The sequence below is a fragment of the Oncorhynchus mykiss genome, chromosome 21, assembly GCF_057628025.1.
Source record: "Oncorhynchus mykiss isolate SJ-2025 chromosome 21, ASM5762802v1, whole genome shotgun sequence".
NCBI classification, from domain to species: Eukaryota; Metazoa; Chordata; class Actinopteri; order Salmoniformes; family Salmonidae; genus Oncorhynchus; species Oncorhynchus mykiss.
Genome location: NC_143042.1, coordinates 53,984,446 through 54,001,676, shown reverse-complemented (window position 1 = coordinate 54,001,676; position 17,231 = coordinate 53,984,446). Strand labels below are relative to the sequence as shown.

The 17,231-nt window shown below is 43.8% G+C and overlaps 1 protein-coding gene and 13 non-coding genes across 14 annotated transcripts in view; 1 reads left to right on the top strand and 13 right to left on the bottom strand.

Annotated features, from left to right (window-relative positions):
- The window catches only part of LOC110516899 (uncharacterized), a 134,597-nt gene that overhangs the window by 50,178 nt on the left and 67,188 nt on the right, over positions 1–17,231 (top strand). The gene's annotated exons all lie outside the window — the stretch shown is intronic.
- Positions 491–577, bottom strand: trnay-gua (transfer RNA tyrosine (anticodon GUA)). Its single transcript is given in 2 exon segments — positions 491–526; positions 541–577. It is a non-coding gene; the product is annotated as a tRNA-Tyr (tRNA).
- On the bottom strand, positions 1,169–1,255 carry trnay-gua (transfer RNA tyrosine (anticodon GUA)). Its single transcript is given in 2 exon segments — positions 1,169–1,204; positions 1,219–1,255. It is a non-coding gene; the product is annotated as a tRNA-Tyr (tRNA).
- Positions 2,524–2,610, bottom strand: trnay-gua (transfer RNA tyrosine (anticodon GUA)). Its single transcript is given in 2 exon segments — positions 2,524–2,559; positions 2,574–2,610. It is a non-coding gene; the product is annotated as a tRNA-Tyr (tRNA).
- Positions 4,558–4,644, bottom strand: trnay-gua (transfer RNA tyrosine (anticodon GUA)). Its single transcript is given in 2 exon segments — positions 4,558–4,593; positions 4,608–4,644. It is a non-coding gene; the product is annotated as a tRNA-Tyr (tRNA).
- trnay-gua (transfer RNA tyrosine (anticodon GUA)) lies at positions 5,236–5,322 on the bottom strand. Its single transcript is given in 2 exon segments — positions 5,236–5,271; positions 5,286–5,322. It is a non-coding gene; the product is annotated as a tRNA-Tyr (tRNA).
- On the bottom strand, positions 8,624–8,710 carry trnay-gua (transfer RNA tyrosine (anticodon GUA)). The gene is given in 2 exon segments: positions 8,624–8,659; positions 8,674–8,710. It is a non-coding gene; the product is annotated as a tRNA-Tyr (tRNA).
- Positions 9,302–9,388, bottom strand: trnay-gua (transfer RNA tyrosine (anticodon GUA)). The gene is given in 2 exon segments: positions 9,302–9,337; positions 9,352–9,388. It is a non-coding gene; the product is annotated as a tRNA-Tyr (tRNA).
- Positions 11,336–11,422, bottom strand: trnay-gua (transfer RNA tyrosine (anticodon GUA)). Its single transcript is given in 2 exon segments — positions 11,336–11,371; positions 11,386–11,422. It is a non-coding gene; the product is annotated as a tRNA-Tyr (tRNA).
- On the bottom strand, positions 12,014–12,100 carry trnay-gua (transfer RNA tyrosine (anticodon GUA)). Its single transcript is given in 2 exon segments — positions 12,014–12,049; positions 12,064–12,100. It is a non-coding gene; the product is annotated as a tRNA-Tyr (tRNA).
- trnay-gua (transfer RNA tyrosine (anticodon GUA)) lies at positions 13,369–13,455 on the bottom strand. The gene is given in 2 exon segments: positions 13,369–13,404; positions 13,419–13,455. It is a non-coding gene; the product is annotated as a tRNA-Tyr (tRNA).
- Positions 14,724–14,810, bottom strand: trnay-gua (transfer RNA tyrosine (anticodon GUA)). Its single transcript is given in 2 exon segments — positions 14,724–14,759; positions 14,774–14,810. It is a non-coding gene; the product is annotated as a tRNA-Tyr (tRNA).
- Positions 16,080–16,166, bottom strand: trnay-gua (transfer RNA tyrosine (anticodon GUA)). Its single transcript is given in 2 exon segments — positions 16,080–16,115; positions 16,130–16,166. It is a non-coding gene; the product is annotated as a tRNA-Tyr (tRNA).
- On the bottom strand, positions 16,758–16,844 carry trnay-gua (transfer RNA tyrosine (anticodon GUA)). The gene is given in 2 exon segments: positions 16,758–16,793; positions 16,808–16,844. It is a non-coding gene; the product is annotated as a tRNA-Tyr (tRNA).

The window sequence follows — 17,231 nt, the reverse complement described above, 5'->3', positions numbered from 1 at the left end:
GAGCTGCTAAGGATTGCCCCCAGGTCTTCGTACGTTCAACTAATGCTCTATTCCTCTGAGCTACATCCCCTTAGATTGCAAGTAGTTGCATTTGGGAATAGACAAAAAGTGAGCCGAGGAATAAAATCGCTGTTTAGCCCCCTAGCTTGCGAAATGTATTTTTCTCTCTCCCTGTTGGTCTAGTGGTTAGGATTCGGTTCTTTTACCACCGCGGCCTGGGTTTGATTCCCGCTCAGGGAATGACTTGCTTTTGGGGAAACACTAGGCATAAGTCAAAAACTTGGAACAACTGCAGAATAAGTTATACTCTTCTGAGTCAGCGACATACGGACTGTTGCAATCTCGAGAACTCTCTGCTGCTCTACCAACATTCCTATCAAAGGTCAACAAGTGAAGATTTCTTCTCTCAGGGAAATATATTTTTTTGTCAAGCACATGTCATGGTACACTGCTGTCAAAAAGTTGGCGTAAGCCACAAGAAAAAGTACAATCCTTCGAGCCGGATTTGAACCAGCGACCTAAGGATTACAGCAATTTCACCTACAGTCCTCCGCTCTACCAACTGAGCTATCGAAGGTTAAAATATGTAGTCAAACGCCATCACCTAGATGGTCAGAGGTTTGGCAGAAGCATATGTTCCCTTTAAGAAATTAATCTGCTGAGTTTGGTGGTTTCTTGGAGCTGCTAAGGATTGCCCCCAGGTCTTCGTACGTTCAACTAATGCTCTATTCCTCTGAGCTACATCCCCTTAGATTGCAAGTAGTTGCATTTGGGAATAGACAAAAAGTGAGCCGAGGAATAAAATCGCTGTTTAGCCCCCTAGCTTGCGAAATGTATTTTTCTCTCTCCCTGTTGGTCTAGTGGTTAGGATTCGGTTCTTTTACCACCGCGGCCTGGGTTTGATTCCCGCTCAGGGAATGACTTGCTTTTGGGGCAACACTAGGCATAAGTCAAAAACTTGGCACAACTGCAGAAAAAGTTATACTCTTCTGAATCAGCGACCTAAGGACTGTTGCAATCTCGAGAACTCTCTGCTGCTCTACCAACATTCCTATCAAAGGTCAACAAGTGAAGATTTCTTCTCTCAGGGAAAGATATTTTTTTGTCAAGCACATGTCATGGTTCACTGCTGTCAAAAAGTTGCCGTAAGCCACAAGAAAAAGTACAATCCTTCGAGCCGGATTTGAACCAGCGACCTAAGGATTACAGCAATTTCACCTACAGTCCTCCGCTCTACCAACTGAGCTATCGAAGGTTAAAATATGTAGTCAAACGCCATCACCTAGATGGTCAGAGGTTTGGCAGAAGCATATGTTCCCTTTAAGAAATTAATCTGCTGAGTTTGGTGGTTTCTTGGAGCTGCTAAGGATTGCCCCCAGGTCTTCGTACGTTCAACTAATGCTCTATTCCTCTGAGCTACATCCCCTTAGATTGCAAGTAGTTGCATTTGGGAATAGACAAAAAGTGAGCCGAGGAATAAAATCGCTGTTTAGCCCCCTAGCTTGCGAAATGTATTTTTCTCTCTCCCTGTTGGTCTAGTGGTTAGGATTCGGTTCTTTTACCACCGCGGCCTGGGTTTGATTCCCGCTCAGGGAATGACTTGCTTTTGGGGAAACACTAGGCATAAGTCAAAAACTTGGCACAACTGCAGAAAAAGTTATACTCTTCTGAATCAGCGACCTAAGCACTGTTGCAATCTCGAGAACTCTCTGCTGCTCTACCAACATTCCTATCAAAGGTCAACAAGTGAAGATTTCTTCTCTCAGGGAAAGATATTTTTTTGTCAAGCACATGTCATGGTACACTGCTGTCAAAAAGTTGGCGTAAGCCACAAGAAAAAGTACAATCCTTCGAGCCAGATTTGAACCACCGACCTAAGGATTACAGCAATTTCACCTACAGTCCTCCGCTCTACCAACTGAGCTATCGAAGGTTAAAATATGTAGTCAAACGCCATCACCTAGATGGTCAGAGGTTTGGCAGCAGCATATGTTCCCTTTAAGAAATTAATCTGCTGAGTTTGGTGGTTTCTTGGAGCTGCTAAGGATTGCCCCCAGGTCTTCGTACGTTCAACTAATGCTCTATTCCTCTGAGCTACATCCCCTTAGATTGCAAGTAGTTGCATTTGGGAATAGATAAAAAGTGAGCCGAGGAATAAAATCGCTGTTTAGCCCCCTAGCTTGCAAAATGTATTTTTCAATCTCCCTGTTGGTCTAGTGGTTAGGATTCGGTTCTTTTACCACCGCTGCCTGGGTTTGATTCCCGCTCAGGGAATGACTTGCTTTTGGGGCAACACTAGGCATAAGTCAAAAACTTGGCACAACTGCAGAAAAAGTTATACTCTTCTGAATCAGCGACCTAAGGACTGTTGCAATCTCGAGAACTCTCTGCTGCTCTACCAACATTCCTATCAAAGGTCAACAAGTGAAGATTTCTTCTCTCAGGGAAAGATATTTTTTGTCAAGCACATGTCATGGTTCACTGCTGTCAAAAAGTTGCCGTAAGCCACAAGAAAAAGTACAATCCTTCGAGCCGGATTTGAACCAGCGACCTAAGGATTACAGCAATTTCACCTACAGTCCTCCGCTCTACCAACTGAGCTATCGAAGGTTAAAATATGTAGTCAAACGCCATCACCTAGATGGTCAGAGGTTTGGCAGCAGCATATGTTCCCTTTAAGAAATTAATCTGCTGAGTTTGGTGGTTTCTTGGAGCTGCTAAGGATTGCCCCCAGGTCTTCGTACGTTCAACTAATGCCCTATTCCTCTGAGCTACATCCCCTTAGTTTGCAAGTAGTTGCATTTGGGAATAGACAAAAAGTGAGCCGAGGAATAAAATCGCTGTTTAGCCCCCTAGCTTGCGAAATGTATTTTTCTCTCTCCCTGTTGGTCTAGTGGTTAGGATTCGGTTCTTTTACCACCGCGGCCTGGGTTTGATTCCCGCTCAGGGAATGACTTGCTTTTGGGGCAACACTAGGCATAAGTCAAAAACTTGGCACAACTGCAGAAAAAGTTATACTCTTCTGAGTCAGCGACCTAAGGACTGTTGCAATCTCGAGAACTCTCTGCTGCTCTACCAACATTCCTATCAAAGGTCAACAAGTGAAGATTTCTTCTCTCAGGGAAAGATATTTTTTTGTCAAGCACATGTCATGGTACACTGCTGTCAAAAAGTTGCCGTAAGCCACAAGAAAAAGTACAATCTTTCGAGCCGGATTTGAACCAGCGACCTAAGGATTACAGCAATTTCACCTACAGTCCTCCGCTCTACCAACTGAGCTATCGAAGGATAAAATATGTAGTCAAACGCCATCACCTAGATGGTCAGAGGTTTGGCAGAAGCATATGTTCCCTTTAAGAAATTAATCTGCTGAGTTTGGTGGTTTCTTGGAGCTGCTAAGGATTGCCCCCAGGTCTTCGTACGTTCAACTAATGCTCTATTCCTCTGAGCTACATCCCCTTAGATTGCAAGTAGTTGCATTTGGGAATAGACAAAAAGTGAGCCGAGGAATAAAATCGCTGTTTAGCCCCCTAGCTTGCGAAATGTATTTTTCTCTCTCCCTGTTGGTCTAGTGGTTAGGATTCGGTTCTTTTACCACCGCGGCCTGGGTTTGATTCCCGCTCAGGGAATGACTTGCTTTTGGGTAAACACTAGGCATAAGTCAAAAACTTGGAACAACTGCAGAATAAGTTATACTCTTCTGAGTCAGCGACATACGGACTGTTGCAATCTCGAGAACTCTCTGCTGCTCTACCAACATTCCTATCAAAGGTCAACAAGTGAAGATTTCTTCTCTCAGGGAAATATATTTTTTTGTTAAGCACATGTCATGGTACACTGCTGTCAAAAAGTTGGCGTAAGCCACAAAAAAAAGTACAATCCTTCGAGCCAGATTTGAACCAGCGACCTAAGGATTACAGCAATTTCACCTACAGTCCTCCGCTCTACCAACTGAGCTATCGAAGGTTAAATTTTGTAGTCAAACGCCATCACCTAGATGGTCAGAGGTTTGGCAGAAGCATATGTTCCCTTTAAGAAATTAATCTGCTGAGTTTGGTGGTTTCTTGGAGCTGCTAAGGATTGCCCCCAGGTCTTCGTGCGTTCAACTAATGCTCTATTCCTCTGAGCTACATCCCCTTAGATTGCAAGTAGTTGCATTTGGGAATAGACAAAAAGTGAGCCGATGAATAAAATCGCTGTTTAGCCCCCTAGCTTGCGAAATGTATTTTTCTCTCTCCCTGTTGGTCTAGTGGTTAGGATTCGGTTCTTTTACCACCGCGGCCTGGGTTTGATTCCCGCTCAGGGAATGACTTGCTTTTGGGGAAACACTAGGCATAAGTCAAAAACTTGGCACAACTGCAGAAAAAGTTATACTCTTCTGAATCAGCGACCTAAGGACTGTTGCAATCTCGAGAACTCTCTGCTGCTCTACCAACATTCCTATCAAAGGTCAACAAGTGAAGATTTCTTCTCTCAGGGAAAGATATTTTTTTGTCAAGCACATGTCATGGTTCACTGCTGTCAAAAAGTTGCCGTAAACCACAAGAAAAAGTACAATCCTTCGAGCCGGATTTGAACCAGCGACCTAAGGATTACAGCAATTTCACCTACAGTCCTCCGCTCTACCAGCTGAGCTATCGAAGGATAAAAAATGTAGTCAAACGCCATCACCTAGATGGTCAGAGGTTTGGCAGAAGCATATGTTCCCTTTAAGAAATTAATCTGCTGAGTTTGGTGGTTTCTTGGAGCTGCTGAGGATTGCCCCCAGGTCTTCGTACGTTCAACTAATGCTCTATTCCTCTGAGTCACATCCCCTTAGATTGCAAGTAGTTGCATTTGGGAATAGACAAAAAGTGAGCCGAGGAATAAAATCGCTGTTTAGCCCCCTAGCTTGCGAAATGTATTTTTCTCTCTCCCTGTTGGTCTAGTGGTTAGGATTCGGTTCTTTTACCACCGCGGCCTGGGTTTGATTCCCGCTCAGGGAATGACTTGCTTTTGGGGAAACACTAGGCATAAGTCAAAAACTTGGCACAACTGCAGAAAAAGTTATACTCTTCTGAATCAGCGACCTAAGGACTGTTGCAATCTCGAGAACTCTCTGCTGCTCTACCAACATTCCTATCAAAGGTCAACAAGTGAAGATTTCTTCTCTCAGGGAAAGATATTTTTTTGTCAAGCACATGTCATGGTTCACTGCTGTCAAAAAGTTGCCGTAAACCACAAGAAAAAGTACAATCCTTCGAGCCGGATTTGAACCAGCGACCTAAGGATTACAGCAATTTCACCTACAGTCCTCCGCTCTACCAACTGAGCTATCGAAGGATAAAAAATGTAGTCAAACGCCATCACCTAGATGGTCAGAGGTTTGGCAGAAGCATATGTTCCCTTTAAGAAATTAATCTGCTGAGTTTGGTGGTTTCTTGGAGCTGCTAAGGATTGCCCCCAGGTCTTCGTACGTTCAACTAATGCTCTATTCCTCTGAGCTACATCCCCTTAGATTGCAAGTAGTTGCATTTGGGAATAGACAAAAAGTGAGCCGAGGAATAAAATCGCTGTTTAGCCCCCTAGCTTGCGAATTGTATTTTTCTCTCTCCCTGTTGGTCTAGTGGTTAGGATTCGGTTCTTTTACCACCGCGGCCTGGGTTTGATTCCCGCTCAGGGAATGACTTGCTTTTGGGGAAACACTAGGCATAAGTCAAAAACTTGGCACAACTGCAGAAAAAGTTATACTCTTCTGAATCAGCGACCTAAGGACTGTTGCAATCTCGAGAACTCTCTGCTGCTCTACCAACATTCCTATCAAAGGACAACAAGTGAAGATTTCTTCTCTCAGGGAAAGATATGTTTTGGTCAAGCACATGTCATGGTACACTGCTGTCAAAAAGTTGGCGTAAGCCACAAGAAAAAGTACAATCCTTCGAGCCAGATTTGAACCAGCGACCTAAGGATTATAGCAATTTCACCTAGTCCTCTGCTCTACCAACTGAGCTATCGAAGGTTAAAATATGTAGTCAAACGCCATCACCTAGATGGTCAGAGGTTTGGCAGCAGCATATGTTCCCTTTAAGAAATTAATCTGCTGAGTTTGGTGGTTTCTTGGAGCTGCTAAGGATTGCCCCCAGGTCTTCGTACGTTCAACTAATGCTCTATTCCTCTGAGCTACATCCCCTTAGATTGCAAGTAGTTGCATTTGGGAATAGATAAAAAGTGAGCCGAGGAATAAAATCGCTGTTTAGCCCCCTAGCTTGCGAAATGTATTTTTCTCTCTCCCTGTTGGTCTAGTGGTAAGGATTCGGTTCTTTTACCACCGCGGCCTGGGTTTGATTCCCGCTCAGGGAATGACTTGCTTTTGGGTAAACACTAGGCATAAGTCAAAAACTTGGAACAACTGCAGAATAAGTTATACTCTTCTGAGTCAGCGACATACGGACTGTTGCAATCTCGAGAACTCTCTGCTGCTCTACCAACATTCCTATCAAAGGTCAACAAGTGAAGATTTCTTCTCTCAGGGAAATATATTTTTTTGTCAAGCACATGTCATGGTACACTGCTGTCAAAAAGTTGGCGTAAGCCACAAAAAAAAGTACAATCCTTCGAGCCAGATTTGAACCAGCGACCTAAGGATTATAGCAATTTCACCTACAGTCCTCTGCTCTACCAACTGAGCTATCGAAGGTTAAAATATGTAGTCAAACGCCATCACCTAGATGGTCAGAGGTTTGGCAGCAGCATATGTTCCCTTTAAGAAATTAATCTGCTGAGTTTGGTGGTTTCTTGGAGCTGCTAAGGATTGCCCCCAGGTCTTCGTACGTTCAACTAATGCTCTATTCCTCTGAGCTACATCCCCTTAGATTGCAAGTAGTTGCATTTGGGAATAGACAAAAAGTGAGCCGAGGAATAAAATCGCTGTTTAGCCCCCTAGCTTGCGAATTGTATTTTTCTCTCTCCCTGTTGGTCTAGTGGTTAGGATTCGGTTCTTTTACCACCGCGGCCTGGGTTTGATTCCCGCTCAGGGAATGACTTGCTTTTGGGGAAACACTAGGCATAAGTCAAAAACTTGGCACAACTGCAGAAAAAGTTATACTCTTCTGAATCAGCGACCTAAGGACTGTTGCAATCTCGAGAACTCTCTGCTGCCCTACCAACATTCCTATCAAAGGACAACAAGTGAAGATTTCTTCTCTCAGGGAAAGATATGTTTTGGTCAAGCACATGTCATGGTACACTGCTGTCAAAAAGTTGGCGTAAGCCACAAGAAAAAGTACAATCCTTCGAGCCAGATTTGAACCAGCGACCTAAGGATTATAGCAATTTCACCTACAGTCCTCTGCTCTACCAACTGAGCTATCGAAGGTTAAAATATGTAGTCAAACGCCATCACCTAGATGGTCAGAGGTTTGGCAGCAGCATATGTTCCCTTTAAGAAATTAATCTGCTGAGTTTGGTGGTTTCTTGGAGCTGCTAAGGATTGCCCCCAGGTCTTCGTACGTTCAACTAATGCTCTATTCCTCTGAGCTACATCCCCTTAGATTGCAAGTAGTTGCATTTGGGAATAGATAAAAAGTGAGCCGAGGAATAAAATCGCTGTTTAGCCCCCTAGCTTGCGAAATGTATTTTTCTCTCTCCCTGTTGGTCTAGTGGTAAGGATTCGGTTCTTTTACCACCGCGGCCTGGGTTTGATTCCCGCTCAGGGAATGACTTGCTTTTGGGTAAACACTAGGCATAAGTCAAAAACTTGGAACAACTGCAGAATAAGTTATACTCTTCTGAGTCAGCGACATACGGACTGTTGCAATCTCGAGAACTCTCTGCTGCTCTACCAACATTCCTATCAAAGGTCAACAAGTGAAGATTTCTTCTCTCAGGGAAATATATTTTTTTGTCAAGCACATGTCATGGTACACTGCTGTCAAAAAGTTGGCGTAAGCCACAAAAAAAAGTACAATCCTTCGAGCCAGATTTGAACCAGCGACCTAAGGATTACAGCAATTTCACCTACAGTCCTCCGCTCTACCAACTGAGCTATCGAAGGTTAAATTTTGTAGTCAAACGCCATCACCTAGATGGTCAGAGGTTTGGCAGAAGCATATGTTCCCTTTAAGAAATTAATCTGCTGAGTTTGGTGGTTTCTTGGAGCTGCTAAGGATTGCCCCCAGGTCTTCGTGCGTTCAACTAATGCTCTATTCCTCTGAGCTACATCCCCTTAGATTGCAAGTAGTTGCATTTGGGAATAGACAAAAAGTGAGCCGATGAATAAAATCGCTGTTTAGCCCCCTAGCTTGCGAAATGTATTTTTCTCTCTCCCTGTTGGTCTAGTGGTTAGGATTCGGTTCTTTTACCACCGCGGCCTGGGTTTGATTCCCGCTCAGGGAATGACTTGCTTTTGGGGAAACACTAGGCATAAGTCAAAAACTTGGCACAACTGCAGAAAAAGTTATACTCTTCTGAATCAGCGACCTAAGGACTGTTGCAATCTCGAGAACTCTCTGCTGCTCTACCAACATTCCTATCAAAGGTCAACAAGTGAAGATTTCTTCTCTCAGGGAAAGATATTTTTTTGTCAAGCACATGTCATGGTTCACTGCTGTCAAAAAGTTGCCGTAAACCACAAGAAAAAGTACAATCCTTCGAGCCGGATTTGAACCAGCGACCTAAGGATTACAGCAATTTCACCTACAGTCCTCCGCTCTACCAGCTGAGCTATCGAAGGATAAAAAATGTAGTCAAACGCCATCACCTAGATGGTCAGAGGTTTGGCAGAAGCATATGTTCCCTTTAAGAAATTAATCTGCTGAGTTTGGTGGTTTCTTGGAGCTGCTAAGGATTGCCCCCAGGTCTTCGTACGTTCAACTAATGCTCTATTCCTCTGAGTCACATCCCCTTAGATTGCAAGTAGTTGCATTTGGGAATAGACAAAAAGTGAGCCGAGGAATAAAATCGCTGTTTAGCCCCCTAGCTTGCGAAATGTATTTTTCTCTCTCCCTGTTGGTCTAGTGGTTAGGATTCGGTTCTTTTACCACCGCGGCCTGGGTTTGATTCCCGCTCAGGGAATGACTTGCTTTTGGGGAAACACTAGGCATAAGTCAAAAACTTGGCACAACTGCAGAAAAAGTTATACTCTTCTGAATCAGCGACCTAAGGACTGTTGCAATCTCGAGAACTCTCTGCTGCTCTACCAACATTCCTATCAAAGGTCAACAAGTGAAGATTTCTTCTCTCAGGGAAATATATTTTTTTGTCAAGCACATGTCATGGTTCACTGCTGTCAAAAAGTTGCCGTAAACCACAAGAAAAAGTACAATCCTTCGAGCCGGATTTGAACCAGCGACCTAAGGATTACAGCAATTTCACCTACAGTCCTCCGCTCTACCAACTGAGCTATCGAAGGATAAAAAATGTAGTCAAACGCCATCACCTAGATGGTCAGAGGTTTGGCAGAAGCATATGTTCCCTTTAAGAAATTAATCTGCTGAGTTTGGTGGTTTCTTGGAGCTGCTAAGGATTGCCCCCAGGTCTTCGTACGTTCAACTAATGCTCTATTCCTCTGAGCTACATCCCCTTAGATTGCAAGTAGTTGCATTTGGGAATAGACAAAAAGTGAGCCGAGGAATAAAATCGCTGTTTAGCCCCCTAGCTTGCGAAATGTATTTTTCTCTCTCCCTGTTGGTCTAGTGGTTAGGATTCGGTTCTTTTACCACCGCGGCCTGGGTTTGATTCCCGCTCAGGGAATGACTTGCTTTTGGGGAAACACTAGGCATAAGTCAAAAACTTGGCACAACTGCAGAAAAAGTTATACTCTTCTGAATCAGCGACCTAAGGACTGTTGCAATCTCGAGAACTCTCTGCTGCTCTACCAACATTCCTATCAAAGGTCAACAAGTGAAGATTTCTTCTCTCAGGGAAATATATTTTTTTGTCAAGCACATGTCATGGTACACTGCTGTCAAAAAGTTGGCGTAAGCCACAAAAAAAAGTACAATCCTTCGAGCCAGATTTGAACCAGCGACCTAAGGATTACAGCAATTTCACCTACAGTCCTCCACTCTACCAACTGAGCTATCGAAGGTTAAAATATGTAGTCAAACGCCATCACCTAGATGGTCAGAGGTTTGGCAGCAGCATATGTTCCCTTTAAGAAATGAATCTGCTGAGTTTGGTGGTTTCTTGGAGCTGCTAAGGATTGCCCCCAGGTCTTCGTACGTTCAACTAATGCTCTATTCCTCTGAGCTACATCCCCTTAGATTGCAAGTAGTTGCATTTGGGAATAGATAAAAAGTGAGCCGAGGAATAAAATCGCTGTTTAGCCCCCTAGCTTGCAAAATGTATTTTTCAATCTCCCTGTTGGTCTAGTGGTTAGGATTCGGTTCTTTTACCACCGCTGCCTGGGTTTGATTCCCGCTCAGGGAATGACTTGCTTTTGGGGCAACACTAGGCATAAGTCAAAAACTTGGCACAACTGCAGAAAAAGTTATACTCTTCTGAATAAGCGACCTAAGGACTGTTGCAATCTCGAGAACTCTCTGCTGCTCTACCAACATTCCTATCAAAGGTCAACAAGTGAAGATTTCTTCTCTCAGGGAAAGATATTTTTTTGTCAAGCACATGTCATGGTTCACTGCTGTCAAAAAGTTGGCGTAAACCACAAGAAAAAGTACAATCCTTCGAGCCGGATTTGAACCAGCGACCTAAGTATTACAGCAATTTCACCTACAGTCCTCCGCTCTACCAACTGAGATATCGAAGGATAAAAAATGTAGTCAAACGCCATCACCTAGATGGTCAGAGGTTTGGCAGAAGCATATGTTCACTTTAAGAAATTAATCTGCTGAGTTTGGTGGTTTCTTGGAGCTGCTAAGGATTGCCCCCAGGTCTTCGTACGTTCAACTAATGCTCTATTCCTCTGAGCTACATCCCCTTAGATTGCAAGTAGTTGCATTTGGGAATAGACAAAAAGTGAGCCGAGGAATAAAATCGCTGTTTAGCCCCCTAGCTTGCGAAATGTATTTTTCTCTCTCCCTGTTGGTCTAGTGGTTAGGATTCGGTTCTTTTACCACCGCGGCCTGGGTTTGATTCCCGCTCAGGGAATGACTTGCTTTTGGGGAAACACTAGGCATAAGTCAAAAACTTGGAACAACTGCAGAATAAGTTATACTCTTCTGAGTCAGCGACATACGGACTGTTGCAATCTCGAGAACTCTCTGCTGCTCTACCAACATTCCTATCAAAGGTCAACAAGTGAAGATTTCTTCTCTCAGGGAAATATATTTTTTTGTCAAGCACATGTCATGGTACACTGCTGTCAAAAAGTTGGCGTAAGCCACAAGAAAAAGTACAATCCTTCGAGCCGGATTTGAACCAGCGACCTAAGGATTACAGCAATTTCACCTACAGTCCTCCGCTCTACCAACTGAGCTATCGAAGGTTAAAATATGTAGTCAAACGCCATCACCTAGATGGTCAGAGGTTTGGCAGAAGCATATGTTCCCTTTAAGAAATTAATCTGCTGAGTTTGGTGGTTTCTTGGAGCTGCTAAGGATTGCCCCCAGGTCTTCGTACGTTCAACTAATGCTCTATTCCTCTGAGCTACATCCCCTTAGATTGCAAGTAGTTGCATTTGGGAATAGACAAAAAGTGAGCCGAGGAATAAAATCGCTGTTTAGCCCCCTAGCTTGCGAAATGTATTTTTCTCTCTCCCTGTTGGTCTAGTGGTTAGGATTCGGTTCTTTTACCACCGCGGCCTGGGTTTGATTCCCGCTCAGGGAATGACTTGCTTTTGGGGCAACACTAGGCATAAGTCAAAAACTTGGCACAACTGCAGAAAAAGTTATACTCTTCTGAATCAGCGACCTAAGGACTGTTGCAATCTCGAGAACTCTCTGCTGCTCTACCAACATTCCTATCAAAGGTCAACAAGTGAAGATTTCTTCTCTCAGGGAAAGATATTTTTTTGTCAAGCACATGTCATGGTTCACTGCTGTCAAAAAGTTGCCGTAAGCCACAAGAAAAAGTACAATCCTTCGAGCCGGATTTGAACCAGCGACCTAAGGATTACAGCAATTTCACCTACAGTCCTCCGCTCTACCAACTGAGCTATCGAAGGTTAAAATATGTAGTCAAACGCCATCACCTAGATGGTCAGAGGTTTGGCAGAAGCATATGTTCCCTTTAAGAAATTAATCTGCTGAGTTTGGTGGTTTCTTGGAGCTGCTAAGGATTGCCCCCAGGTCTTCGTACGTTCAACTAATGCTCTATTCCTCTGAGCTACATCCCCTTAGATTGCAAGTAGTTGCATTTGGGAATAGACAAAAAGTGAGCCGAGGAATAAAATCGCTGTTTAGCCCCCTAGCTTGCGAAATGTATTTTTCTCTCTCCCTGTTGGTCTAGTGGTTAGGATTCGGTTCTTTTACCACCGCGGCCTGGGTTTGATTCCCGCTCAGGGAATGACTTGCTTTTGGGGAAACACTAGGCATAAGTCAAAAACTTGGCACAACTGCAGAAAAAGTTATACTCTTCTGAATCAGCGACCTAAGCACTGTTGCAATCTCGAGAACTCTCTGCTGCTCTACCAACATTCCTATCAAAGGTCAACAAGTGAAGATTTCTTCTCTCAGGGAAAGATATTTTTTTGTCAAGCACATGTCATGGTACACTGCTGTCAAAAAGTTGGCGTAAGCCACAAGAAAAAGTACAATCCTTCGAGCCAGATTTGAACCACCGACCTAAGGATTACAGCAATTTCACCTACAGTCCTCCGCTCTACCAACTGAGCTATCGAAGGTTAAAATATGTAGTCAAACGCCATCACCTAGATGGTCAGAGGTTTGGCAGCAGCATATGTTCCCTTTAAGAAATTAATCTGCTGAGTTTGGTGGTTTCTTGGAGCTGCTAAGGATTGCCCCCAGGTCTTCGTACGTTCAACTAATGCTCTATTCCTCTGAGCTACATCCCCTTAGATTGCAAGTAGTTGCATTTGGGAATAGATAAAAAGTGAGCCGAGGAATAAAATCGCTGTTTAGCCCCCTAGCTTGCAAAATGTATTTTTCAATCTCCCTGTTGGTCTAGTGGTTAGGATTCGGTTCTTTTACCACCGCTGCCTGGGTTTGATTCCCGCTCAGGGAATGACTTGCTTTTGGGGCAACACTAGGCATAAGTCAAAAACTTGGCACAACTGCAGAAAAAGTTATACTCTTCTGAATCAGCGACCTAAGGACTGTTGCAATCTCGAGAACTCTCTGCTGCTCTACCAACATTCCTATCAAAGGTCAACAAGTGAAGATTTCTTCTCTCAGGGAAAGATATTTTTTGTCAAGCACATGTCATGGTTCACTGCTGTCAAAAAGTTGCCGTAAGCCACAAGAAAAAGTACAATCCTTCGAGCCGGATTTGAACCAGCGACCTAAGGATTACAGCAATTTCACCTACAGTCCTCCGCTCTACCAACTGAGCTATCGAAGGTTAAAATATGTAGTCAAACGCCATCACCTAGATGGTCAGAGGTTTGGCAGCAGCATATGTTCCCTTTAAGAAATTAATCTGCTGAGTTTGGTGGTTTCTTGGAGCTGCTAAGGATTGCCCCCAGGTCTTCGTACGTTCAACTAATGCTCTATTCCTCTGAGCTACATCCCCTTAGATTGCAAGTAGTTGCATTTGGGAATAGATAAAAAGTGAGCCGAGGAATAAAATCGCTGTTTAGCCCCCTAGCTTGCAAAATGTATTTTTCAATCTCCCTGTTGGTCTAGTGGTTAGGATTCGGTTCTTTTACCACCGCTGCCTGGGTTTGATTCCCGCTCAGGGAATGACTTGCTTTTGGGGCAACACTAGGCATAAGTCAAAAACTTGGCACAACTGCAGAAAAAGTTATACTCTTCTGAGTCAGCGACCTAAGGACTGTTGCAATCTCGAGAACTCTCTGCTGCTCTACCAACATTCCTATCAAAGGTCAACAAGTGAAGATTTCTTCTCTCAGGGAAAGATATTTTTTGTCAAGCACATGTCATGGTTCACTGCTGTCAAAAAGTTGCCGTAAGCCACAAGAAAAAGTACAATCCTTCGAGTCGGATTTGAACCAGCGACCTAAGGATTACAGCAATTTCACCTACAGTCCTCCGCTCTACCAACTGAGCTATCGAAGGTTAAAATATGTAGTCAAACGCCATCACCTAGATGGTCAGAGGTTTGGCAGCAGCATATGTTCCCTTTAAGAAATTAATCTGCTGAGTTTGGTGGTTTCTTGGAGCTGCTAAGGATTGCCCCCAGGTCTTCGTACGTTCAACTAATGCTCTATTCCTCTGAGCTACATCCCCTTAGATTGCAAGTAGTTGCATTTGGGAATAGATAAAAAGTGAGCCGAGGAATAAAATCGCTGTTTAGCCCCCTAGCTTGCAAAATGTATTTTTCAATCTCCCTGTTGGTCTAGTGGTTAGGATTCGGTTCTTTTACCACCGCTGCCTGGGTTTGATTCCCGCTCAGGGAATGACTTGCTTTTGGGGCAACACTAGGCATAAGTCAAAAACTTGGCACAACTGCAGAAAAAGTTATACTCTTCTGAGTCAGCGACCTAAGGACTGTTGCAATCTCGAGAACTCTCTGCTGCTCTACCAACATTCCTATCAAAGGTCAACAAGTGAAGATTTCTTCTCTCAGGGAAAGATATTTTTTTGTCAAGCACATGTCATGGTACACTGCTGTCAAAAAGTTGCCGTAAGCCACAAGAAAAAGTACAATCCTTCGAGCCGGATTTGAACCAGCGACCTAAGGATTACAGCAATTTCACCTACAGTCCTCCGCTCTACCAACTGAGCTATCGAAGGATAAAAAATGTAGTCAAACGCCATCACCTAGATGGTCAGAGGTTTGGCAGAAGCATATGTTCCCTTTAAGAAATTAATCTGCTGAGTTTGGTGGTTTCTTGGAGCTGCTAAGGATTGCCCCCAGGTCTTCGTACGTTCAACTAATGCCCTATTCCTCTGAGCTACATCCCCTTAGTTTGCAAGTAGTTGCATTTGGGAATAGACAAAAAGTGAGCCGAGGAATAAAATCGCTGTTTAGCCCCCTAGCTTGCGAAATGTATTTTTCTCTCTCCCTGTTGGTCTAGTGGTTAGGATTCGGTTCTTTTACCACCGCGGCCTGGGTTTGATTCCCGCTCAGGGAATGACTTGCTTTTGGGGCAACACTAGGCATAAGTCAAAAACTTGGCACAACTGCAGAAAAAGTTATACTCTTCTGAGTCAGCGACCTAAGGACTGTTGCAATCTCGAGAACTCTCTGCTGCTCTACCAACATTCCTATCAAAGGTCAACAAGTGAAGATTTCTTCTCTCAGGGAAAGATATTTTTTTGTCAAGCACATGTCATGGTACACTGCTGTCAAAAAGTTGCCGTAAGCCACAAGAAAAAGTACAATCTTTCGAGCCGGATTTGAACCAGCGACCTAAGGATTACAGCAATTTCACCTACAGTCCTCCGCTCTACCAACTGAGCTATCGAAGGATAAAATATGTAGTCAAACGCCATCACCTAGATGGTCAGAGGTTTGGCAGAAGCATATGTTCCCTTTAAGAAATTAATCTGCTGAGTTTGGTGGTTTCTTGGAGCTGCTAAGGATTGCCCCCAGGTCTTCGTACGTTCAACTAATGCTCTATTCCTCTGAGCTACATCCCCTTAGATTGCAAGTAGTTGCATTTGGGAATAGACAAAAAGTGAGCCGAGGAATAAAATCGCTGTTTAGCCCCCTAGCTTGCGAAATGTATTTTTCTCTCTCCCTGTTGGTCTAGTGGTTAGGATTCGGTTCTTTTACCACCGCGGCCTGGGTTTGATTCCCGCTCAGGGAATGACTTGCTTTTGGGGCAACACTAGGCATAAGTAAAAAACTTGGCACAACTGCAGAAAAAGTTATACTCTTCTGAATCAGCGACCTAAGGACTGTTGCAATCTCGAGAACTCTCTGCTGCTCTACCAAAATTCCTATCAAAGGTCAACAAGTGAAGATTTCTTCTCTCAGGGAAAGATATTTTTTTGTCAAGCACATGTCATGGTTCACTGCTGTCAAAAAGTTGCCGTAAGCCACAAGAAAAAGTACAATCCTTCGAGCCGGATTTGAACCAGCGACCTAAGGATTACAGCAATTTCACCTACAGTCCTCCGCTCTACCAACTGAGCTATCGAAGGTTAAAATATGTAGTCAAACGCCATCACCTAGATGGTCAGAGGTTTGGCAGAAGCATATGTTCCCTTTAAGAAATTAATCTGCTGAGTTTGGTGGTTTCTTGGAGCTGCTAAGGATTGCCCCCAGGTCTTCGTACGTTCAACTAATGCTCTATTCCTCTGAGCTACATCCCCTTAGATTGCAAGTAGTTGCATTTGGGAATAGACAAAAAGTGAGCCGAGGAATAAAATCGCTGTTTAGCCCCCTAGCTTGCGAAATGTATTTTTCTCTCTCCCTGTTGGTCTAGTGGTTAGGATTCGGTTCTTTTACCACCGCGGCCTGGGTTTGATTCCCGCTCAGGGAATGACTTGCTTTTGGGGAAACACTAGGCATAAGTCAAAAACTTGGCACAACTGCAGAAAAAGTTATACTCTTCTGAATCAGCGACCTAAGGACTGTTGCAATCTCGAGAACTCTCTGCTGCTCTACCAACATTCCTATCAAAGGTCAACAAGTGAAGATTTCTTCTCTCAGGGAAAGATATTTTTTTGTCAAGCACATGTCATGGTACACTGCTGTCAAAAAGTTGGCGTAAGCCACAAGAAAAAGTACAATCCTTCGAGCCGGATTTGAACCAGCGACCTAAGGATTACAGCAATTTCACCTACAGTCCTCCGCTCTACCAACTGAGCTATCGAAGGATAAAAAATGTAGTCAAACGCCATCACCTAGATGGTCAGAGGTTTGGCAGAAGCATATGTTCCCTTTAAGAAATTAATCTGCTGAGTTTGGTGGTTTCTTGGAGCTGCTAAGGATTGCCCCCAGGTCTTCGTACGTTCAACTAATGCCCTATTCCTCTGAGCTACATCCCCTTAGTTTGCAAGTAGTTGCATTTGGGAATAGACAAAAAGTGAGCCGAGGAATAAAATCGCTGTTTAGCCCCCTAGCTTGCGAAATGTATTTTTCTCTCTCCCTGTTGGTCTAGTGGTTAGGATTCGGTTCTTTTACCACCGCGGCCTGGGTTTGATTCCCGCTCAGGGAATGACTTGCTTTTGGGGCAACACTAGGCATAAGTCAAAAACTTGGCA